The sequence below is a fragment of the Sorex fumeus genome, unplaced genomic scaffold (genome assembly GCF_029834395.1).
Source record: "Sorex fumeus unplaced genomic scaffold, SorFum_2.1 ptg000024l, whole genome shotgun sequence".
Taxonomy (NCBI): domain Eukaryota; kingdom Metazoa; phylum Chordata; class Mammalia; order Eulipotyphla; family Soricidae; genus Sorex; species Sorex fumeus.
This window is the reverse complement of record NW_026606081.1, coordinates 42,327,783-42,354,044: the sequence shown is the minus strand read 5'-3', so window position 1 is coordinate 42,354,044 and position 26,262 is coordinate 42,327,783. Positions and strand designations below refer to the sequence as shown.

Below are 26,262 nucleotides of genomic sequence, written 5' to 3'. Positions count from 1 at the left end.
ATAGACCACTTCTATCCCTTTTTAAGAATCATAATTTTAGGGGTTAGAGAGATAAAACAAAGGTCAAGGGACTTGCCTTGCATGCAGCCAGTAGCACCCTAGTAACCGCTCAGGCCCCCTTCAATCCCCAGCACTGCACATGGTCCCCTGAGCATTTCCAAGAGTGATTACTGAGCACAGAGTCAGGATTAAGTCCTGAGCATGGAGGGGTGCAGTCCTACAAAACTAACACACACACACGCACACACACACACACACACACACACACACAAACACCTATAATATTGCATCAGGAAATGGCGTAGCCTTTAGGGCTCAATCTCACCACTGCATGATCCCTCAAACTTTGCCAGTTGCTCCCTTGGAAGCTTCAGCACTGCCAAGGGCCAGAGCAGTATCTCAGGGTCTGAGAATCACCAGGAGGGGGCCTACACACAGCTTGGTGCCCCCATCCCCACCTCAAGCCCTCCAAAACAGACTTGTAATCCTCAATATCCGCTGAAAAGATGTTGTGGCAGAGATTATTCATGAGGGCACTCTCCCTGAATTGAATGTTTCAGATAAAGGTGTGTAGCCTTTGTTGACAATGAAGATACGAATAAATTTCATTTGTAACAAATGAGTATGCTAAATGGGAACCACTGAAGATTTGTAGCTTCAACAGGCAAAATGTTTTACTGTAACTCTAGCTTCTAAGCCTGTAGAGCTCCTTATAGTGAATATGGTGGGGTGGCATCGACTCTTATATGCATTTTGTCTTGGTGATGTTTCTGTTTGTTAAAATTATTTTCCATTTTTTTAATGTTTTTTAAACTATCATGCCTGGGAACCTGAGAGAGAGTACAGTGGGGAAGGTGCTTGCTCTATGACCCCCCAAACAAACAAACCCATCATATTTGTTGTCACAATTCTAAGTTGAAAGTTTCTTGTATGTTTTGGATGTATACCATTCAGTGGCTTGCCCTTTTATTTGGCTCACAAGTGTCTTTCAAAAATGAAGTGAATTTTGTTTCGATGGAAGAGAAGCAATTGTCTTCCAGTTAGTCTTTCAATTTTGTTTATTTGCGTGAAAAACTTGATGTGTTTTCAATAGAGAAAATTATTTTTTATTGCATCTGGAATATTAGATATAGATTTAGAAATGGTTTCTTCTGTTTAGACTACAAAGTATTTCACCTTTCTTCAAACACTTGTCTTATTGAATTTATTTGTCGCTTCTATTTAACTTGAACTTTATCCTGGTGCATTGGTGCATGATTTGAGATATGGACTGAAATTTTTAAAACATGACTATTTACATGAATATCACATATTGGAAAAGTCCAGGTTTGTAAGGGATTTATTTTTACTAAATTCAAAATAGCCCTTAAAGAAACATGCTATTAAAGAATAGTGGGAAATACCACCTGACATAGTTTCTTTTGTTTTACTCCTGATCAGATCAAATATTACTTATAGATGCACATACTCATTCTGGAAATGACATGTCCTTTACTCATTTAAAATGTTCCCAATGATCAGGAGAGAGACATCAGTCAAATGAGAATGGAGAGGTAGTGGTAAAGAGTATTTATCCTTGGCATGGCTTCCTTGGAGTAAGTCCTAGATTCTCTAGTCAGAAACTGACATTTGGTGTAGTAGATTAAAAAGAAATAAGTTTCAGTCACCTTATTTATGACGGCAAGGACCAAGTGTGCTTTATTTCTATTTTTATTTTTCCCAAGGAAATAGAAATGAGACTTTATTTCCAGAGATCAAGAACATTAAGAGAGGAACAGATTTATTGGTGTGAGAGGACTTTAGGGGGAAGGGGAAACAGAAGCAGTTCAGTTTTGCAAAAGTTTCATCTGAAACATCTCCAGAATATCTCCCTGGCTGACAGGAGTTCTTAAATCAAGATCAAGAGAGTGATTTCCTCACGTAATAAGGAAGGGATGTTGCCACGCCCCACCCAAATAATGTTTATTTGTAATTCTTGAAGCATTTCAAGTCTGAAAAACCCTATTTTTTGACTCTTGAATTATTGGGGAACAGTTTTCTCCAACGTGCCCAAATACGTTGTGCACTGGGTCTGGGCAGATGTGGAGCAAAGGATGATGGATGCAACGAGAAACTACTATGGGAGTTCCAGCTGATGGTCATTCACTTTATTGCCAAATACATACATACTTTGCAGAGGGTCTCTGCTTAAGAGGATGGTCCAATCACATAAAGTTTAGCATTGCTGACCTATCATTTTTTTCATCTCTGCTTTGCCTCAGCCAAATCCCAATTAGAGCTAGATGCTGCAGTTAGGAGTGACTCGCTAAGCATATGTGACAAGTCTTGGGGGGTTGGGTGAGACTCAAAACCAATACCTGCTGCTTATAAAATGTGCCCAGACACTCCTTCTTCAGTTGCTATGGAAGGACAGGTCTTATCTGCTATGCAGGCACAGATCTTATCTGTTCTGGTGCCTATTGCCATGCTCTGCATTGAATAATAGTATCATTTTTATTTCTAAATTTCACGGGTGAAATTGAACAGTAAATCCTCATTAATTATCTCCAGAATGACTCTGTTCTCCCCTCAACCCCCTATGCTCAGACTATGCTTCATGCATGCGGTTATTGAAGCTTAGCCAAGTCGGCTGCATCCTGACCACCTTTGCACTGTCTCTGTTTTGCTGGAAGTCTACCCAACTAATTCCTTCCTGTACCTGTGACATATTCGATACGTCAAACACAGTAACAAAGAGTCTCACAATGGAGACGTTACTGGGCCCGCTTCAGCAAATTGATGAACAACAGGAGGATAGTGCTACGTATAGTGCTACAGGAGTCCTCAAAATTCCCAAGTTTCATGGAAGAATGCACACCTGAACAGAGTTGAGGAGTAGAAGAAAATGGAATGGAACTAAAAGAGAGATAGAGAGCTCACTGCGTGGCAAAATGTGCATCTGGCTGAGCCAGGACTGTGAGTTCAATCAAGGAAGGGAAGAACAAAGCTAGAACAGAGGAGAAGCAGGTGGCAGGCCATCCTGTTGTGGGGCTTCTGAGACACTCCTGAGTATGCAATGATACAAAGACTTAAATCAAGAAGGAGACAACCCCCTGCTCCCTCCCCCGTCCCTAAATTCTGCTCTTGCCCTATCTCTCTGAGGACTGGTTTAGGACTAGTTAAGTAATACAAAGACTTGGAGCATGTTAGTTAAGTAAAGGAGGGTGTACTTTCTTTTGCCAGCAGTAATCATCGCAACATAACTTCAAATATTTGTAAGAATGATAGTTTTTAGAGTTCAGGCTCTCTCAGCCCTTGTGAGTGTAATCTTAGAAGCTTGGTTTTTATTTCTTTAAAGAAAGGTTTGCTCAGGGAAAGGTCTCCAGGTGAGAGAGTGCTGATAGCTTAATCCATTCCATTCAGGATTAGACAGAGAATGGGGACTTTGTGTATGCACTTGGGCAGAGGCAGTTTACAATACATGTGCAATCCGAAGGAGCATAGAAGGGAACAGTTTGTGAAGGTTAGAGACGGACCCTTTTATGGTGCCTATGCTAAACTGACTGCATCTCTGAGTGGGAGTCAGAGAATTTTGCCTCATTTCTCACTATTCCCCTGAGCTCCCCCTCCCCACCCCCAGTGTTTTATAACCACCCAAGCAACAAACAAGCCAAGAATAAAACAAACTTAAAAAAAGGAAGTTCTAAGGCATGGTGGAGTCTTTTGTCCTTTTGTTGCAGCAAATTTTTGTAGGTAGAATCCAGGCGAGGGGAAATTCTATCGCAGATTACGTGTTGCTTTGTGAAAGCCAGGCCATCATTTTCAGATTAAAGGACTCACAGATGTTTGAGTCCATCTAAAACACTTTTCTCTCGCTTGGGTTGTCAACACCAGCTCTGGCACAGGGTCCCATGCTCTACTGTGGGTCTAGGTATTTGTTTCTCCTTTTCCTGAGCTGGGAGCTCAGTAGAAAGAGCTTTCTCCCACGCACACTAGCTCAGAACTCTGACCTCACAGCATTTCTCTGGATGGACCTGGAAGACTTCTAGCCCCATTTCTTCATTTAATATTCGAGAAACGGTGGCCTAAATCTTACTGGCCCACGCAGGGTCTTAATAAGGCTGCTTTCCTCTTTGTTCTTGCCTCTCTCAGATCTGGGAACTGTTTGTTGGTTTTATGGACTGGCTATTACTGACTTGAGGTGCCCACTAGGGACCAAAAATAATTTGACGCAGGTGATTAGGGAATTAAGCTGAAATGGTCATAATGAATCACAGTTGCTGCTGTGATTAGGACATTCTGCTAAGATATTTTGTCCCTTCATTTCCTATTTGTTAAATGGGAAAATAATCCACCTGAACTTCTCTCTTGGGAGCCATATAAAGCTGAATCACACCCGACTAAAAATATTTATCTGTTTGCTTGTTCATACCTTGCCTTATTCCGAGAAAGATATAGAAACAGGAAGGACTAAGATTGCTTCAAGAGCTGGATTAAGGAGGTGGTGGAAAGACTTAAAAATGAAACACAATCAACAAGCCAGTTTTATGTCGTGCTTCTGCATTCGTGCTGCAGTTTCAGAAATGAAAATGAAGCCAAAACACCAGGAGAGCAAAGATAAGCCACTGAGCCGAAATGGGAGAGGAGAGGGCAGCGTGCTGTGAGGACAGGGATGATGCATGCAGCTGATTTGGGTTTTCACTTCCTTGATGGCTATTCCCTGGACCTTTGTACTCTTACCTTGTTTGTTTTAGTGCAGGAGTTAGGATTGACTTTTTGGCAGACTGAAAATGTTCGTATCACATCATGTAGTAACTGAAATGTCAAAGTCTTGATTTGGGGGGAGCTTTGGTGGTGGGGGGTTGGGGGAAGCACACTGACTGCTACTCAGGGAGTCCTCCTGGCTCTGTGCTTGCTGGTTGCTCCTGATTATATTTCAGGGACCGTGTGGTGCTGGGGATCAAACCTGTATCTGCTGCTTGCAAGAGCACCTTAAACCCTGCACTTTCTCTCTGCTGTTTGGGCCTCAGTTTTATCCCAGATGAACTGACCTATCCTTTATTCTGCCTCTAAGGGTTACTGCTTCAGTCTCGTGGTACTTGGTGACATTATGAGGTAAGGCACCTCAAGGGTGTGTTACTTTTCCATTCAATTAGGTTTTTGAGGTTAGATAGCATCATCCTTTTCCTAGTTAATCTAAGAAATCCTTCGCGGTCCCTAACAGAGTAGCTTGCCCATGGTATTTTTAAAACATGGATGGGAAGCATGCTACTTGTTATGAATCTAATGCCGCTTCCAACTACTCTGTAAGTATCCTGTGCTTACACGGTATTCTACAGGTGGTAAGACTCAGGGATGGAGAGATGGTCTGCTCTAGATCTTCTTGAAAACCTATCTTGTTTAATTTTCTGTAATCTTTGGCTATTGACTATTCCCTTTGCACTGACTCTTGTTCTAATTCATTTTGTCTTCCCTGGGAGCCTTTATCCATGCTACTTAGTTTTATCCAGAATTTCTAGTCGATGGTATTTTTGCCATTTTATTAAAAGCCTATCCAGAGGATACATTTGTCACTGTCTGCCCAGCTCCTGCTAAATTCTGGGAATAGAACAGTCTCATATTTTTGGGGGGAATGTTTCTCCTAATAAATTCTTCCCCAAGGAATAATCCATCCTTCTGCTGTTGCAACACTGAGGATAAAGGATATTGGAATCTGTTCTGTGCTTAGAGGAAAAGTCTGGAAAAGGAACAAAATTGTCACATTATAGCAACAGTGGTGGTCAGAAATCATCCTTTTCCTCAATCACTCTAAAAATGACCCCCCCCCCACCTCTATGTCACTATCTGTCTGCTGGGTAGCTATGTATATAACATTTCTCTGGGTGAAGCTCCTTGGAATTGGGTTTCTATTTCTTTTTTTTTGGAGGGGCAGGTGTTTGGGTCACCCTCAGATTTGCTGCTAGGATCGAACAGGGCTCTAAGGCAGGCAAGCACCTTAACCCTTAAGCAATTTCTTCATTACCTCTTTCAATTTCATCAACCCAAATCATCTTAAATGATATGCAGATATCTATATTTGTACTTGTTTAGAAGTTTGCTTGATTTTTGAAGATTGGAAAATAAAGATCAAGATAAAGCTTTATCTACTTTCAGCCATATGTTAAAAATTGTGAGAGGACAAGATAAATCTTGGGAGAATATTTTCTTTCTATTCTAGCTATCTTAGTTCCTTCTGCCAGATTTTAAGAAGACTAAATTCTAATGTTATAGATATATTTTATTAATTTCTATTCTATTTCTACATAATACATTTGCATGTAGTAAGGATTTTATCAATATTTTAATAATATATCAATATTATTAATTGGAATTTATTTCCCCCAAAAAATAGCCGGGAGAATTTTTAGGAGTCCATTTATATTACATAAACTATAGTTTTCATATCCTTTGTATGAATAAAGAGTCCCAAAATACTAAGCTTATCATTATAAGACAGACAGAGAGCTCAGTGGCTTAGAACACCTGCTTGCAAGAATATGACCTTGAGTTCAGTCCCTGGTGCCACCACATGAGCCAAGAGCAATCTTGACAACTCTGAGGTTTGAGCCTTCCTTGCACAAGGAATTTCCAGTCACACAGAAGCCAGGTGTGTTTACAAAGTTGGCACTCAGGACAAAATTGTGGTACTCTTGGTGAGCATGCAACTGAAAGATGTGTGAGCACCATGACTACGAAGTGTGAACCTTGGTGAGTACTGCCGCAGCCTTTATAGAGCACTGCAATTTGACTGAGCATCCCAACTGAAGAGCGTGATTCCTTGTAAGCACCTATGCAGCCGCTTCAACTCACAGAGATCAACTTTCTGTAGGCCACTTGGCCAAGAATATGAGCAATGCAACCTGGTGTATGGCCCCAGTGAACGGTGCAGCTGACCTGAGGATCACCTCCAGTGATCACAACAGCAGTAACATTGAAGGGAAGGGAAGGACAGGGGGCAGGGCAAATGAAAAGAAATGAGTGCTCAGGGGGAAGGGTTGGGGTACACCTCGTGCTGCCACATCTACTCGTTACTCCTGACTTTGTGCTCAGGGTCACTCCTAGAGGTGCTCAGGGGTATGCTGTGTTGGGAGTCAAGATAGGTTGGCCACATGGAGACAGGTGCTTTAGTCCCTATACTATTTCTCTGGCTAGGAAATAATTACAATTTTGTGGGGCCTCCCAACTAGGACTCAAGATGTCTGTGGGGGGTCTTTTCTGAAAATTCTTGGCCAATGTGGTTCAATTTGAGTGCGTAGGGGTGACGTGTTGCTCAGGGCCCCCTAGTAGTGCTCAGGGGCATCCAGAACCACTCACTTCAGTGCTCAAAGAGTCTTTAGGGCTGCATAACTGCACCCAGGGATACTCAGGAGACCCTGAGGTGCTGGGAACAGAACTGGGACTGACAGCATGCACAGTATGGACCTTAATGCCTGCGGTATTTCTGTCACCTCAAATAATTTTTTATATCAAAAGAGGATGATTAAGGTCTTCTCATATAGTGGAAGCACACATGTCAAATAATTTTTGGGAGTTCAAGGTTAAAAATGATTTTGGAGTCAGTCTGTTTAAGGATAAGCTTTATGTTTGTTTGTTACTAACTTAATTACTCAATGGCTTGGAAAGAGATTAGAGAATCAGAATTCTAAAAAACAGGCCGGAGAGTTAGAACAGCATGAAGGTCACTTGCTTTGCGTGAGACTGACCCAGGTTCAGCCCTCAGATGGTCCCTGAGTACCACCCGAAGGGATGCTTGAAAGCAGAGCAAGGAGTGTCCTGAGTACTGCTCGGTGTGGCCCAATGGCAAAATCAAGAAAAAAAAAACAAGACGAATTTCAAGGAACAAGACAATAAAAAGTCAGCAAAATGGTAGTCAGAATCAATCCTGGGGTTGGTGCTAATGGACATCAGGAAGTACTTCCAGAGTTGAGAAGTCATCTGAAATTCAGGCAGCCTTCAATTCAGAAGACGAAATTTGCTTTTGTGGCTTTGCGTGCAATGTGAAGTGAAGTGAACCTTCCAGAGGTAGAGATGGGCGAAGCCTATCCATTAGTATAATGAAAACATGAATTTGTAAACAACACAGAGAAAGATATGACGTTTCCGACAGGAAAACCATCAGGCGAATCTTCTAAGCTTAATGCTGAGGAGACAGTATCTGATGTTTTGGGATGTTGTTGGAAATAAATTACCCTCTTGTTCAGCCACAAGGGATGCAGACACTGGGAAGGGAAGGCTAATGTTTCAGGTTCTGATTTGAAAAATTGTGTTAGAGGAAGCAATATTACTTCAAACAGAGAAGCTGTTTAAAGACACTTTGAATTTGAAGAGGTTTTTTTTTTAATCCTTTCATATTGCCTTTGGACAGAAGTATGTAATCTATTAGATTGAAATATCATTTAATTTCTCTCCAGTGAGTTTAATTTATCCAGAGTATAATTTGATAGGGATTCTCAGTAATTAAATGATTCTGTTTTGATAAAGCTCCAACTTTATTACTTGACAGTAAAAGGGTAAGTAGAAAAAGATGTTATAGTATTTCTAATACAAAGGGATTTTTATTTAAGTGTTCCTTTTTTTGGGAAATGGATGAATGAATGAAATATGTAAATGGAATGACTTCACAATTTTGAGTTTTTTTCCAACCTAGAAAATGATTAAAAGCATAACATTATATACAATATTGTTCATCCTACTATTTTTCTTAGCTAATTAGTCTAGAAGATATATAAGGCTATAGACAAAAATAAATCAGGACTGAGCTTTATCCACAACACTGTAACCCTCCTCTTCCCCCAAAAGAAACATATCAAAAAATAACCAGGAAATGTAAGTCAGTACATCAATGGCAGAAAAATATTAGAAATATGGAGTCTTCCTATGAATTGGAGCAAGCACAAGGAAAACAGTAGAAGCATGTATGGATTACAAATATAGTCAGAATTCTCTATTTTATGTATAAATAACAAAAAATAAAAAAGAAGAAGGAGACTCAGGAGAAAAATTACCTGCCTTTACTATCAGCTTTATTACTCAATAGTCATGTGAGTTTGGCAAAATCATCCAAATTCTTTGTGTTTCAGTTTCAATATCTATGAAACAGAGATAATATTATCTACTTCACTGAATGACTGTTAAGTTTAAATAGTCTAATATATGTATTGATTTTAGAATAATGTCTGGTACCTGGGAAGGCCTAATACTGGAGTCTAATATTGTTGTTGGGCTGGAGCGATAACACAGTGGGTAGGACATTTGCCTTACAAGTAACCAACATGGCCGACCCAAGTTCGATTCCTCTGCCTCTCTTGGAGAGCCAGGCAAGCTACTGAGAGTATCTCGCCCACACAGTAAAGCCTGGCAAGCTCCCCGTGGTGTATTCGATATGCCAAACACAGTATAACAATTGTCACAATGGAGACGTTACTGGTCCCGCTCGAGCAAATCAATGACCAACAGGAGGACAGTGACAGTGAATATTGTTATCATTATAACTTACTCTATAGACTGATAACAGTAATGTTATTTTAGTTTATGTAGTTATTATCATAACTACATGTGCCATTATTTGTGTCAATGCATTAGTTTGTGTATTAAGCTTATGTAATAAAAAGTTCCTGTCTTTTACTCTCCTAAATTCAGATAAAATTATGATGTTTAGCACAACTTCATCAATATTTATAGCTCAATGAAAATGAGTCATTTTCATTGTTGCTATATGAGATCTTAAGCACACATAGCTCTCTGCTCATTAGCCAACTATTTCTTTAAGATTTTTCTTATTGAATCACTGTGAGATAGATCCTTATGAAGCTGTTCATGATGATTAGCTTTCAGTCGTACAGTGTTCCAACACCCACACCTCCACCAGTGTATATTTTCCAGCACCAGTGTCCCCAGTTTCCCTCCCATCACCCCAAACCCCACAGCCTACCAATATGACAGGCACTATCTATTCCCCCCTCTTTTACTCTCTCTCTCTCTCTCTCTAATTTTGGGCATTATGGTTTGCAATACAGATACCGAGAGGCCATCATGATGTTTGATATAAAATTCCTTCATAAAGTCATGTGTTACTTTGCTGTTAAGCAGCAGAACCACTGAAAAAATATTAATTGTTTTTGAAATGGCATAGCAAGATTGTCACCTGCATAGTGTTCTCACCTGCACAAATCTAAAGTTTTTTTGGTTTTTATTTTTGGGTTACACCCGGCAATGCACAGGGGTTACTCCTGGCTCATGCACTCAGAAATTACTCCTGGCAGTGCTCAGGGGACCGTATGGGATACTGGGAATCGAACCTGAGTTGGCCTTGTACAAGGCAAATGCCCTACCTGCTGTACTATCGCTCCAGTGCCAGAAATCTAAAGTTTTAAAATGAGGTCATCGAAGCTTCTAAAGTTCTAAAATCCACGACACATCAAACATATGTCCTTTGACTATTCCCTGAAAAAAGTTTGTAATATAGAAATCTTCTTGAAGATGACAGTGAGGTTTAACAGCTTAAAGTGACAATGCTTCATCCCCTTACTAATAACAGCTAAAGGCAGGTCTGTTTTGGAGATAAGTTTTGTTTGGGCAGACCTATGGCAAGACCTATTAGATAACTGACCTAGGAATTGTTAAACCAGATCGGTCCATCATTCTTTTTAATCCAATATCCCAACTGCTAGAAAAATCAATACTGTTTTAGAGAGGACAGAATTTCCTATGTATTGGAACTCAAGAGAGATTTTGCTTAAAGCAGATTACCTTGTGACATCAGGCTGTGTATAGTTAGTTTGGACTTAACATTTCATGACTTGGCCTTTCTCTTATCTTTTCCTAAGCAGTTTATGGGAGAGTAAATTATTTGAAGTGATGCCACACTTGAGGTTGGAGAAAGAATATGTACTATCAGTCATCCCAAGAGCCGTGCTGAATGCACTTGATCCTACAACAACCTCCCCCCCCCCCCCAACCTTGGAATAGATTTTGCCTGGGCACCGTATGAAACTGAGTGCTAAACTGAGCTTAGGGAATGTCAAAAGGCTTCCACATGAGGAAGAATAATCCAGTCCACTGAATATGGAGCTAATTGATTTGCATCCTTTTAGAACCTACTTTACCTCAATAGTTCAGTGCTGTAATTAAGAGTTACAGGATAGAGGGGGTCAATCAGATCATGAGAATCTCACCAAGCTCTTTTGGTAGATACTGTGAGCTTATAGAGACAAGGTGGCAATAAAGGACTCCCTGAATTTACACAGTGCTTTCAAATGATGGTAAAGCTATGGCACATAGATTAAAAAATAATAGATGTGGGAAAAAGTAACAGCTCAGGCTTGAGAATGATATTGCCTGATTTTAATTCCAGCTCTTGTCATTTGCTAACTGCTCCCTGGCATGAGTTATTTGCTTTCACTATGTCTGTAAAATGGGGATATAAAACAGTGTGTGCTTTCTAGGGTTATTTTGAAGATGACAGTTAAAAGCATACACCAAAATTCCAAGAAACGTGATATCTGTTACCAGCCTTGGCTAGGTGTTGTGTATTCTTGTTCGGAATGGTTTTGGGTGGACTCTTATGCTACAAATGGATTTGTATTTTCTGGTGGTATGAAAGTGTTTGATGCTTTTAATGTACTGTATTTAATTTATTTCCCCTTTGCATAATGGTTATAATTATGACATTTTGGTAGACACATTATATTTTGAAAGATCACGACTATCCTGTTATTCGTGGATTGCCTCGAGCAGGCCCCAGTAACGTCTCCTTTGTCCTAGCCCTGAGATTTTTTAAAAAGTGCCATATTCAAGGCTCTTTTGGAGTTAGGAGAATGAGACCCATAATTGTTACTGGTATTTGGCATATTGGGTACACCACGGGGAGTTTGCCAGATTCTGCCGTGTGGGCAGGTTACATTCGGTAGCCTGCCATTTTGTCCAAAGTAGGAATGAGATAATAAGATGTTGTGCAGCCGCATTGTGGCTGTGCGCTTCCGGGAGCTGGGTTTTATAGTCTCTGACCTCCAGAACCAGCCACCACCATGCTGAGACCACTCTCCACACCCATGAAGGTATCGGCAGAGGAACAAAGGCATGCGGGTCCCGGGGCTGAGATCTCCAAGCCTGCTCGGATCGGGGCTGAGCATCCTCCACCCAGATCCTCCAAATTCCAGTAGACAGGGGTCACACCCTCCAACTGGCCCCCTGGTGCCGTGTAATCCCATCAATGGCCAAGACTCAGAGACTATAAAACCCAGCTCCCGAAAGAGAACAGCGTAGAGTCTCCTGCCCCCGCACCTGGCTATCCTCACCGGGGCCCCTAGGAGGGAGCGGGTTGAATTTCCCTCCCTGCCCCGACCAGGGCTCCAGCAGCCAAAGACCTCCAGAACCAGCCACTACCATTTTGAAAGAACTTCAGAAAAATCTTCATCTGGAGACTTATTTCCCATCCCTGCAGAATGGCTCAAATATGGACTATTAAGGCCACATGATTTTTGGAGGGGTGGAATGAGATGGTGTGTCAAAAACACTTAGCACAGTACCCAGTATGTGGTAGGATGAGATGACCTTGTAAAATAAACATCGGAACAATTAATAAATTCATTTTATATTCGAGCAAGTGGAGAAAGAACATCTTAAAATCCTATCATGAGTTATTGGAAGATCTGAATATATAGCAAATTTCCTAACAATGGCCTATTTTTATTTTTATTTATTTTGGCTTTTTTGGGTCATAGTCGGTGATGCTCAGGGGTTACTCCTGGCTCTGGATTCAGGAATTACTCCTGGAGGTGTTCTAGGGACCATATGGGATGTCGGAGATTGAACTGGGTTGAACATGTTGCAAGGCAAATATACTCCCTGCTGGACCATCGCTCCAGTCCCCTGGATGGCCTACTATGTGAAGGAATAGATTGCTGTTCTTTTTCTAGTGTTTTCTCCACTTCATTTTACTTCCCGATATTACATACATGGAACTACTCTTGATAACATGAATTCATTAATAAATGCCTTGTTGGTTTTGACTTTTCAGCCCCAAGAAATTTGTTGTTATTGACTTACAAAAGATGATTTAGGTTTCAGTGCACAGATTGTGCATGGCTATGATCCTTTTCATCTAGAACAAGAGATACTGGTTCTCACTTGCATCTAACTCCAAGTTTTGTGTACTGTTTTTGGTTTTATATAGCAATGGGCTGAAACGATAGGACAGTGGGTAGGGCATTTGGCTTGTATGTGGCTGGCCCAGGTTTGATTCCTCCATCCCTCTCGGACAGCCCGGCAAGATACCGAGAGTATCCCATCCACATGGAAGAGCCTGGCAAGCTCCCCGTGGCATATTCGATATGCCCAAAACAGTAACAAGTCTCACAGTGGAGATGTTACTAGTGCTTGCTTGAGCAAATCGATGAGCAATGGGAGATCAGTGCTACAGTGCTATATAGCAATACTTATTTCTCTTAGTGGCTTCGATCCAAAGAAAACAGAATATTGAATTCTCCATTATTAACAGCTCATACTTTCTAAATGACCAATGGAGAAGTATAATTAAAACATGCTGTTTAATAATAACAAGTGTGATATTGTGATAACTTTGGAATTACATGATCCTGCATTTCAAACCTGAATGAGGGAGAGAGAGATAGAGACAGAGAGACAGAGAGACAGAGAGAGACAGAGAGAGAGGAGAGAGCACATTAGGTACTACTTTCTTTGTTTTCTTTCTTTCTTTTTTCTTTCTTTCTTTCTTTCGTTCTTTCTTTCTTTCTTTCTTTCTTTCTTTCTTTCTTTCTTTCTTTCTTTCTTTCTTTCTGTTTTGGCCTTTCGTGTCACACCCGGCGATGCACAGGGGTTACTCCTGGCTTTGCACTCAAGAATTACTCCTGGCAGTGCTCAGGGGCGTCATATGGGATGTTGGGAATCAAGACTAGATTGGCTGCATGCAAGGCAAATGCCCTACCCACTGTAATGTCGCTCCAGCCCCAATACTTTAGACTGAATCTCCATCTACAGACTGAAGGTACATTTACTTCCTGGCACTGCATAAGGTCTACCATGTCCCATGGATAGGTCCCTGTGCACAGAGCCAGAAGGAAGCCCTGAACACAGCCAGGTGTGAAACCAAAAGTAAAGAAAAAAAACAAACAAAAAATCAACTCTCTTAAATTTCTTTGGGTATCCAACTTACAGAGAAGAAAAAGAACAGAAACCACTGATTTCTCTTAGACTTGAAGGAAGTAATGGGTCTCTCACCTTGATTGTTCATGGGGAAGATGCTAGTATTCCCAGCTTGTTAATTTAAAAAATATTTCTTTTTTATTGAGTCACACAGTTTCAAAGCTGTTCATGATTGGTTCCAGTCATACAGTTTTCCAACACCCATCCCTCCACCAGTGTACATTTCCCAGCACCAATGTTCCCAGTTTCCCTTCTGTCATCCCCAACCCCCACCCCTCCCCACACACACATAGCCTGCCTCTATGGCAGGCAATCTCTTTCTCTGTCTCTCTCTCTCTTTCTCTCTCTTTCTATCTGTCTTTCTCTCTCTCCTCTTAGGCATTGTGATTTGCAATATAGATACTAAGAGGTTATCATGTTTGTTCCTTTACCTACTTTCAGCATGCAGTTATTATCCAAAGTGATCATTTTCAAGTATCTTTGTCATAGCGGTCCTGTCTCTATACAAACTTCCCTCTCCCCCAACACTTAAAGCAGGCTTCCAACTGTAGACCAATCCTCCTGGCCCTTGTTTCTACTATGCTTGAGTATTAGTCTCATATTATTTTTATGTACATTCCACAACTGAGTGCAATAATCCTATGGTTATCCCTTTACTTCTGACTTGTTTCACTCAACGTGATACTCTCCACTCCCATTCTTTTATAAGAGAAGTTCATTACTTCATTTTTCCTAATGCAGTATAGTATTCCATTGTGTAGATACATGATAGTTCCTTAACCAGGTGTCTGTTCTCAGGTACATGGGTTGTTTCCAGTTTCTGGCTTTTGTGAGTAGTGCTACAATAAACATAGAAGTGTATAGGGCCCCCAGGGTATATTCATGAAGTGGTATTGCTGGGTCATATGGAAACTCAATTTCTAATTTTTTGATAAATGCCCATATTGTTCTCCAAAAGGCTGAACCAGTCAGCATTCCCAACAACAATGAATTCTCTGCTTTTTTTAGTCAGTAGGTCAGATTGCTGGGTAGATTGTATTTTTAATTCATTCATTCATTCATTCATCATCCTGTTATTCGTCGATTGCCTCGAGCAGGCCCCAGTAACGTCTCTTTCATCCTAGCCCTGAGATTATATTCAAGGCTCTTTAGGAGAATGAGACCCATCATTGTTACTGGTATTTGACATATTTGGTACGCCACGGGGAGTTTGCCAGACTCTGCCCTGTATTTTTAATAATAAGAAAAATTACCAATCTGTGAGTACTTTTCTTTTTTAAAGTTTGTCTGTACATGTAAGGGTCTGTCCTAGTGCATAAAATAATAATACACACATACATATATTATTTTAAAAGAATTTGCAATCTAATGTAAGGAAAAAGACTAAAATATTTATTATGGCATTGAACTTATTTTTCTCATCATTTCTCTATGTACCCTGTCATGTACTTAGCTTTTTCAGATGTTTCCTATAGTGTGTGTGTGTGTGTGTGTGTGTGTGTGTGTGTGTAGGAAGACTCAGTGGAAAGATTTGTTTGATGCTTGGTTGCTGTCAGCAGTGCTTAGTGCTCTTCATGAGTTACCTGTGTGTATTCAAGGGATTGTATACAACACTAGACATCCAACAAGAGTTGACTGCATGTAAGACAAGCAACTTCCCCACTGCATTATCTCTCTAGCTTCTGGAAAGATCAGTATTTTAAGACTCAGAATAGAATTTATGGCAAGTTGCATCTCTGCATAACATTATATTTGCCTCTTTCCCCTTTCTACCTACTCTGCTCTGTCTGTCAACTTCTAATATTTTTATCTCTGTCTCTATTTATTGATGTGTAAGTGTAGGTTTAATTGAGATTACTAATGTAATGACAAAGCTTTTCTCATAAAATTAAAGATGTTCACATGAAGTCCTTATGACTAACTGCATAAATGAAATACTGAATGGGTGACTTTTATATGTGAAGTCACATTAATGACTATAAAGAATAAAACTTCTAATCCCAGTCCCTTTTTTCACCACCTCAGCGATCTTGAAGGAGTTGCTTCCACTTTGAAGTTCTCAGTTTTCTCATCTGAGAGAAACTAGCTTGAAGAGTGATTGAAGGAATTAGATTTATTTCATATAAATTTAAATTTCAGTAATGAGAACACATGTTAAGTGCACAGTTAGTGATAACCAATCATTATCAGGACTGTAAAATTGTTGTAACGAATTTTCCGATGATTTTAATAGTATATTAAATAAACAGCATTTTTAGTTAAATATATTAGTGGAGCACATATATGTCTACTATTGCATTGTGTTGACATTTTAATGTCAGCAACCACTTGACCACTTGATCACTTGACATCCCTTTACTCATCGATTTGCTCAAGTGGACAACCAGTAACGTCTCCATTCATTCCTGCCATGTGCTAGTTAGCCCAATGGCGCCTGCTCATTCTAGGAACACGAAGAGCCTCAAACTGATCATTCAGGTTCTTGATCAAGAAGTCTGACCATCTCGAAGGTGAGAGGCCACGCGATCATTTGACGTCCCGAGGAATCCAGCTGGTAATGGCTCTAGTTCACCGGTTGCCTCCAAATCTCATTACATGTCCAGCTCATCTGATTTTTGACACCTTGGCAAACGAGACAGGAACAAGAGCTTTTCTCATAAATATTGTCTTTGTGAGATTCAGCTGTAGTCCGACCTTTCCACATTCACAGTTGAAGTCAGCCAGTATTTGTGTCACTTGGCTAATGCTTGGTGTTATTAGAACAATGTCATCAGCGAAGCGAAGGTGTAGTTGCCGACTGTCTATCTTCACTCCCATTCCTTCCCATTCCAGTTCTCGCATGACATTCTCGAGGGTGACACTGAAGAGTTTCAGTGAAATGGTATCACCCTGCCAAAACCCTCTCTTGACATCAATGATCACTTCTTTGTAGAATGGTGAGATCCTGTTGAATCCATAATAAAGCTCACAGAGGATCCTGATGTATTGAGTTTGACATCCTGTTTGGCTAGGTCTTCAATGACTGCTTCCATCTCAACAGAACCAAAGGCCTTCTTTAAATCAACAAACATTAGACAGAGCAGCATCTTGAACTCCTGAGAAACCTCAATGAGCTTGATTATCGTGTGGATATGGTCGATTGTGCTGAATCCTTTGCAGAACTTGGATTGCTCGCATGGTTGTCCTTCATATAGTGTTCTGCCAATCCTATTCAGGATGACTCGAGTGAACAGCTTGCAGACAACAGACAACAGGCAGATCGGATGATAGTTGCAAATGTTGTGGATGTCTGCCTTCTTGTACAGTAGTATAGTTCTGCTGGTTTTCCATTGGGATGGAAACTTGCATTCAGACAGGTAGTGTGTGAAGTGCTGAGCTAATGTATTGATGAGTACTGATGGCAGGTTCTTCAGGTGTTTGGGTCTCACCTTGTCTGGGCCGGGTGCTGTTCACTTCTTTACCAACAAAATGGCCTGTCAGATTTCGGTAGGGAGAATGTTGGGAACGACATATCCATCCTGCAGAATTTGGTATGTGGGCAGGTGGACGTGGCTATCAAAGAGATCCAAATAGAAGTATGGATAATCTCCTCCATTGCCCTTCTGGAGAATGTGATAGATCCATCTGGACGTTGGAGGGCAGTCATCTTGGTCTTCTAGTTGGCAAAGGCTTTTCCCGGTTTCTGGCACATATGCCAGCTCTGCTGCTCTTCTCTCTTTGTAGTCTTCCTTGATCACTTCTCTGCATTGCTTTGCAAGCTTGGACATTAGCTTGTGGTTGCCTGACTCTTGCGCCAAGCCACGTTGGCAAATGAGCTCGAGAGTTTTCAAAGACAGGCATCTTTTTGTGGCTATCTCTCTCTTGGCATTTCTCGCACAATCATGGAGGTGCTGAACCAGTCGATTGTATTCCTCGTCAATGTTGTCAATGATGGCATCTTCCCATGTTTCCGCAATAGTGCCAAAGAGCTCCCAGTTCGTGGTTGTTCTGGAAGTTCTCTTCTTAAACTTTGCAGCCCTTTCTCACTGCTCTGTGAACTAGAATTTTGCATGAAGGAGACGGTGGTCTGATCCCATTTGGAATTTTAGGACAACAGCGACATTGGTCAGGCAAAACCGTCGATTGAATAAGATGTGCTCAATTTCATTGTGGAACCATCCACCGGGAGACTCCCATATCCAACGTTCATATTTGGCCTTCTGGAATTGTGAGTTACCATGGATAGTCTTGGTCGACAAGATGAATGCAGACAGTCTCTCACCCTGTTGGTTCCATTCTAGGCCATAGGTCCTGATATGGAGTTCTTCGGCTGACCATCTCAGTCCTATCTTGGCATTAAAATCACCGACAATGATCTTGTAGGAAGTGTGGTATTTTTATAGAACTTCTCCAGCTTCATGTAGAACTTCTCAATTTCTCCTTCATCATAATTGGATGTTGGTGTGTAGACAACAAAGATAGAAACTGCCGGCAGTGAGCTGCATCTATTCAAGTGTGATCGTCCAATTCGGGTTGTTAGGCATTCGAACGACTCAATGCTTATGGCCAAGTTTGTGTTGACAAAGACACCGACACCACCGATGCCTGTTTTGTTGCATGTTCCGAGGAACAGTTCTTCTCCAGTGTTGAAAACGGAGTGATGTGATTGATGCCATCTCATCTCAGTCAGACCAATGATGTCGTACTTGATCTTTTGAGCTTGTACCATAAGGTCTTCAATGAATGGATCCCATGCTAGCATACCTGCATTGAAAGTACAGACAGTCATTTTTGTCCTTCTTTGTTTTGGCAACCTAGTTCAGCCTTGAGATTTTATCACCCTCTCCTTCCTCATCCTTCTTAATGCTGCTGTATTGGTGGCTCTTTTAGGGTCAGGGAAAAGCAGAACTCTGTGACCTTGGACTCCAGGATCAACGGACCCGGACCCAGGAACAGAGAACCTCTGCCTGCTCCCACCCATATCCAGGGACCAAGGGATTAAAACCAGAAGGCCCACCCTACCCTGCCTTGTCTGCTTCCACCAATGGCTGGCGACCCAGGGATTACACACAGAAGACCCACCCTACCAGATAAAAACCTCATCTGCAGACCTCCACTACCACCACTACACCCCATCACCACCACACTTCAGGATGTTTTCTGGACCACGCGGTCACGCGACACATCATAAGACACTTAATACAAAATTACCGCACCATATTTGATAGGATTCAAATATGGTTTGAACCTTGGGAACACCTACAGGGGCGATTAGAGGCCACCCTAAAAGCCTCTATCCCTCTCGGAGAGCCTGGAAAGCTATCGAGAATATCCAGCCCGGACAGCAGAGCCAGTCAAGCTTTCCATGGCGCATTTAATATGCCAAAACCAGTAAATGTCAACAATAATTTTTCAAAATTTAACATACTTCGCTATAATAAATTTCAGCAATGTGGAATTGAGTCAAAGTTACTTATGCAGGTAAACTACATCTACCCCAACCTACTTCAAGCAATATAATGGTAGCATAGTAGAAATAATTTTGGATATGGGGGTTGGGCTAAACCTGGCTTTGCTCTGGATGTACTCCTAGTTCTGTGCAGAGATCACTCTTAGTGGTGCTCAGAGGATCAAACTATAGTCAGCGTGTTCAGGGCATTTGCCTTAATTTTAGCTATATTATCGCTCTATCCCGAGAATCATTTAAAAATTTACCACTTCTTTGATTCAAACAATTCTCCAGGAATGCATAGAAAAGTACATAAACATAAATATAAATATTGAAAAGATCAAATCAAATTTTCTAATGAAAATTTAGCTAATTTATAGGATTAATATCAAAGAAGTGATTCTTTACTTCAAGAAAAATGTATTATAATTTTTTTTACAAAAATGTCAAGGCACTTAGGACTATAGGCAACAAAAAACAAAACTATCTTGGGGATAGCATCATAATATATTCTCGAAATATCTGTGCACATCTTGAATGAAGGAAGAGAAATCTCCTGTACATGGAAACCAATTTAATTGTGAGACTGATAATGGTCTCTCACTACATGTGGGAAGGTAATTTAAGTTCAATAATGCCAATTTTTATTTCCCTAAGTTATTTGAAAGCTGATTTTGAAATATACGTGTATATAATATGTACATATATGTATATGTATATATATATATGTGTGTATAACCAAAGGTTAAGATTTTACTAAGACAGTTTAAAAGATTGAAGACTTGCTCTTCCAAATATAAAGTCATAGAAAGCTAAAGTAATACAGAAAATGTACTGTTGACACCAGAATTGATTTATAGACCATTCAAGCACAAAATTCAAAAAAAGTTTCTTCCATATTAGAGAACAATATATTGCTGAGGTGGCATAATGAGCCGTTTTTCAGATGATGTATTATTTAATAAGTTATGATTGTAATGTTAGTAGAAAATAGATAAACTAGACTTATCTATTATTTTATTCATAAAAAATAATCCCTGGGGAACTATAGGCCCCAGTATACCAGCAGCATATTGAAACCTTTGAAATAAAATGAATAGAAAAATGTAAAATGCCTATGAACTAAAATTTTATGGATAAAAAAACATGAGTCACCAAGAAAAGCAGGGGCTGAAGGGGTGGTACAGCTTAAAGGGCTCTTACCTTGCACTCTAACTTGGGTTACACTTGTTACCTTTTTGCTTGCTACCTCTCTTACTTTGTACTCAGCTGACCTATTAGATCCCTGGCACCTGGATGATCCCCCTAGCACTTCCAGGAGTGATTTCTGAGAACAGAGCTTGCGGCTCTGTTCTGTAAGCCCTGAGAACAGGTGCTTGTGGCCCTCAAACAAACAAAAAATGTATAACCAAGGTAAGGAGTTGTTTTGTGTTAATATTTCCACATAACAAAGAAAACACAAGAAAGTCAAGCATAACTATACTATAAAACATAACTTGTAATACGCTTCCCTGTTAAGGGATTAACAGTCAGAATTTATAAATAACATCTACAGAGCAAACAAGGGAAATTGAGTAAAGATTATGAATTCACATGAAAAAGGGGAAATTGAATGGTCAATAGGCATTAAACATTTATGAATACTCAAGGACATATAGATTAACACAGTTATATCCAATTTGGGGAGCAATATTTAAACATTTCCGTAATTTCCAAATACGGTTGAAGGCATAGACTAGATAAATGCTCATACAGTTCCTGTGGGAATTTAAATTTGTACTAACCTTTTCAAAAGCTTTATAAAAATATCATATGTATATATATTGCTGAATATGCTTATACTCTGTCATCCAAGAATTTCACATTACATACATGTATATGTTATATCTAGATCTAAATATGGACATCCTGTGCATTTCAAGTTTCTAAAGCATCACATACCTAACATATGTATGTAGAATTACTGTTCCGTTGCTTTCCCCTATAATTGGAATACACTGTTATGTTCTTTATTCCTCAATCCTATATATATGGCTCCAAGGAACCCTAGGTAGCTGCTTTGGAGCATTTTCATTGCTATCATAAAAGTAACAAGTATTATAATAAACAATAAACTATTTATCTCCTTTTAAATATAATTCTAGAATGGTTGATGTATTTATATTCAGATATCTATATATACATATATATATATACGTCTATATAAACAGATATATAGTGTTCCAAGAGGAATTTTTACATATCTGCATATGGAGACATAGATATCCATTGCAATATTTTCTGCAGCAGTTTAATAACTAAACATTGTAACTAATGTTCATCAACAGATCAAATTTTATCATATCATAAAAATTGATAAAAATATTTTGGATATATCATAAGTGACATAAAATACCCTGCAATATAATATCTAAATTGTAAAAAATTATTAATTAAATGCATGTATAAGGTGTATTTACATAATCATCAAACTGAAAGAAGGTCATATAGAAATGATATCACTTTTATATTAATTCAGCAAAATTAGTAGGTGGTATGATTGGGAGAAACTTGAGTAGAGGAATGCAATTAATTAAAAAGGGGGCACAGTTCTTGTTACAATAATTTTATATGTAAAGCACTTAATTATAAAGTTCTTCATTAGGTCTTTTAATGAGTTTGATAGCAAAATATGAAAGAAAGAAATAACCCTCATGTCACAGTTGCTAAACTCTGGTGCTGAGTTGATGTTTTAGATCAGAAATGTGCCTATTAAGTATATTTCCCTTACTTTTGCTAAACCATTTTATGATGATGGTTGTTAACATTCTTTTTAGTCTATCTCTATAGAGACTGTCAAAAATTGCCAATGCCGACTATATTTCAAGTTATCAGGGCAGGGTATTGGGAAAAATTTTCAATTAGCAATAATCATGCCTCAGATAAACCTCATTGGCTACAATACTGCCACTGCACACAGCTATAGTTGTTAATTTTTTAACTAAATATATAAAAAATATTCAAATTAAAAAGCAAATTGCTGTGTTTTATTTTTCTATAGAAGTTTCAGAGTGAAATATACTTCTTCCTAGCTGTCTTGTTTGGAGGAGTATATCAATTGTTTTAAATGTGAATTCTAACTTTTTTGAATAGTAATGTCATTTCATTGATTTGTGACACCCCAGCAATTGCTAACATGCTTGGCTCGTGATAAGAGACATTTTGTGAATGAATATGAATATTTAAGCTGAAATAAAACTTTTGACCAGATCCAAGTCCATGGGTCTATTATTTTTGAAAATATGAGCAGATGGATAGAGGAGTTAAAATGAAGAACAGTCATTAGGATCACAATTCCTAGATTTGCATCCTAGCTCCAGTACCCTCTTCCTTTCATAATGAGTTCAAACTTTATGAGGTAAGTTTCACATCTATGAAAGTGGGATAATAAAACTAACCTAATAGGAAAGTTATCAAGATTATATGAGATATTTTAAGTGCTCAGAGCAGTGCCCTCATATGTTTATTATTGATATTATCTAGTTAATATTTGTCATTATTATCATTACTCGCCTATAAAACTTTGTACCTACTGTCAAATGTGCCTGTTTCTGTTTACCCAACCCACCTTTGGTAACATTGAATAATTACAAGGTGAGGAATTGAGCCAATCAGTTGATTCTTTTTTTTTTTAATTTTTATTAGGGAGACACCATGAGGTACACTTGTAGACTTACAAATTTTTGTGCTTGGGTTTCAATTATACAATGATCAAATACCCATCAGTTGATTCTTTTTAAGTCACATTTTAAAAGAAACTCAAGCATCAGCTTGGCCAACTTTTATAAACTGTCTCCTTCTCCTCCTCCTCCTCCTCCTCCTCCTCCTCCTCCTCCTCCTCCTCCTCCTCCTTCCTTCTCCTTCTCCTCTTCCTTCTTCTTCTGGTTTTTGGGCCACATCCAGTGTTGTTCAGGGATTACTCCTGGCTCTACATACAGGAATCACGCCTGGAAGGGCTCAGGGTACCATGTGGGATGCTGAGGATGAACCTGGGTTGGCACCATGCAAGGTAAACACTCTACCCACTGTACTATCTCTCCTGCTGAACTCTTTCTGAAATCATTAGTTGTATTTGCACTTTTTTGGAATAGAGTCTACTCCCAGCAATATGGCCTGATGGTTTGGTGCCTGGAACTGGTCCTCAGCAACTGCAGTTTGAGGGGCTCTTTCTGACAGGCTAGGATGTGCTCTAACTCTTGCACTATTTTACCTGCCCTTCGTAGGGCTTATATTGCAGAATTTATACCATTATTTATGGGAAATACAATTGCCAAGAAGTATTCTATTATCTCTGGTTTCTGGTATTTAGGAGAAAGAAAAATGTACATAGAGGATTTAAATTCTTTATTAATGTTTTTAGTTTTACAAATTCCTCTATTTTGAAAATAATTTGATCTAAAGAGTATCACTTTATAATTTTTCTCTGTTTCTTGATTATAATCAGTGCTTATAATGACACAACTTTCCCTTAAAAGGAAACTTCACACACAATTAAGCACTTGATGATTGATTTCCAATGATTTTTTTAATTTTTCTTTTTAAAGTATCTATCATTCTGTCATCAACTTCGGTCTGGTGTTTGATATTATTAATATGACATGTAGCTCCTCAAACTATCATAGACAATGCTCACTTTCTAGGATACTTTGTGGAAGCTGTTAAACATGAAAGAAAGTATGTTTTTTATGATTTTTCTCCTTTCATTTATTCATTCATTCATTCATCAGTATGACTTAACATTTGTTAAAGCATTCAGGAACTCTTAAAAACTTATGTGCATTTTTGTGGGAGGTGGAAACAGAGAGAGCCCTCAATCTCATGGGTTTTTCAGACCGATGGGGGAAACTCCCACAGAATGCAGAATGAAGAATAGCTGTCATAATACTCAATATCAATACAAAAGGGATTTTGTTTTTAGCACAGTTTTGCTTTGAGAGATCGCAATAGTCTGGACAGCTGATCAATGAGTAGTCTCGGCTATCTGAGGGTGGCAAGGAACTTGTTGTAGGCTGGAGAAACATTTACAAAAAGAAATAGAAAAATGAGTTAAGAATAGCAGGGAAGTGGCTGGATAGATGGTATAATGGGTAGGGAGCTTGGTGGCCAACCCTGATTTGAACTCTAGCAGCCAATATGGTTCCCTGAGCCTAGCCAGGAGTGATCTCTGAGTGAAAAGCCATGAGTAAGCCCTGAGCCCAACCAAAAACACACGCAAATTTTTCTTTTTTAGGAAAAAATGAATAGCTGGGGAACTTTAGGTTGAAAACATGTCATACTTCTCCAACCAAATTCAGTAGGCTGAACTCTACACTAGGGAAGGGTGGAAAAGCCACTGACCAGTTGTAAACAGTACCAGACACAGTCACAATGGAAGCACTGCCAAAATGTTGACATGCAGTATTAATAATTTAGTGTGAAGGAGTCTGGTAATTTCTTGGCAAAAATAATAATATTTTCCTCCGGCCAGAGAGATGGTACAGCAGGATGGGCATTTGCCTTGCAGACAGCCGACCCAGGTTTGATCCCCAGTGCCCACATTTGGTCCCCTGAGCCCACCAGGAATGATCACTGAGTGCAGAGCCAGGAATAAGCCCTGAGTATCACTGAGTATGGTCCCCAAACAAAAGTGAAACAAAAATAATAATGTTTACCATCTCTTCCTCTCCTTAAGATTTTAGCATTTTTCAGCATTGTTCACAATAACCAAAATCTGGAAACAACCCAAGTGCCCTAGAACAGATGACTGGTCAAAGAAACTTTGGTACGTCTACACAACGGAATACTATGCAGCTGTTAGGAGAGATAAAGTCATGAACTTTGCTTTATAAATGGATAGACATGGAGAGTATCATGCTATGGAAATGAGTCAGAAAGAGAGGGACAGACATAGAAGGACTGCACTCTTTTGTGGAGTATAAAACAACATAACATGAGGCTGACACCTAAGGGTAGTAGAGACATGGGACAGATAGATTGCTCCATAGCTGGAAGCCTGCCTCATGAGCAAAGGGGAGAAGGCAACTGGAATAGAGAAGGGATCACTAAGAAAAAGATGGCTGGAGGAACCGTTCGGGATGGGAGATGTGTGCTGGAAGTATATAAAGGACCAAACATGATAACCTTTCAGGGTCTGTGTTGAAAACCATAATGCCCAAAAGTAGAGAGAAATTTTGGGAAATAATGTCTGCCGTGGAGGCAGAGGGAGGGTGGGAAAGGGGGAGGGATATACTGGGGATATTGGTGGTAGGGAATGTGCACTGGTGGAAGGATGGGTGTTTGATCATTATGTGATTGTAACCCAAACATGAAAGCTTGTAACTATCTCATGGTGATTTAATAAAATTTTTAAAAAATTTAGCATTTTCCAAACCGGACATATGGCCCTCTGTGCACCTTCAGGTTATCCCAGGGTGACCACAGGTTAGAACAGCATAAATGGGGATATACAATGCGAGACTAGTAGCCCAATCATTAGGATGAGGAAGAGACCATAGGAAGGATAAAAGATGGTGAAAGACAATAGTCAAAAATAAAGAAAGAAATAAAAACTGAGACCTAAAGATCTAGTTAACAAAACAAATATCTGGGACATTTTTTTAACCTTTCCAGTAACT

General features: G+C 39.6%; 1 non-coding gene across 1 annotated transcript; it reads right to left on the bottom strand.

The window, feature by feature from the left end:
• Window positions 1–22,429: 22,429 nt before the first annotated feature.
• Window positions 22,430–22,570, bottom strand: LOC130023844 (U4 spliceosomal RNA). Its single transcript, XR_008792508.1, has one exon. It is a non-coding gene; the product is annotated as a U4 spliceosomal RNA (small nuclear RNA).
• Window positions 22,571–26,262: the final 3,692 nt, after the last annotated feature.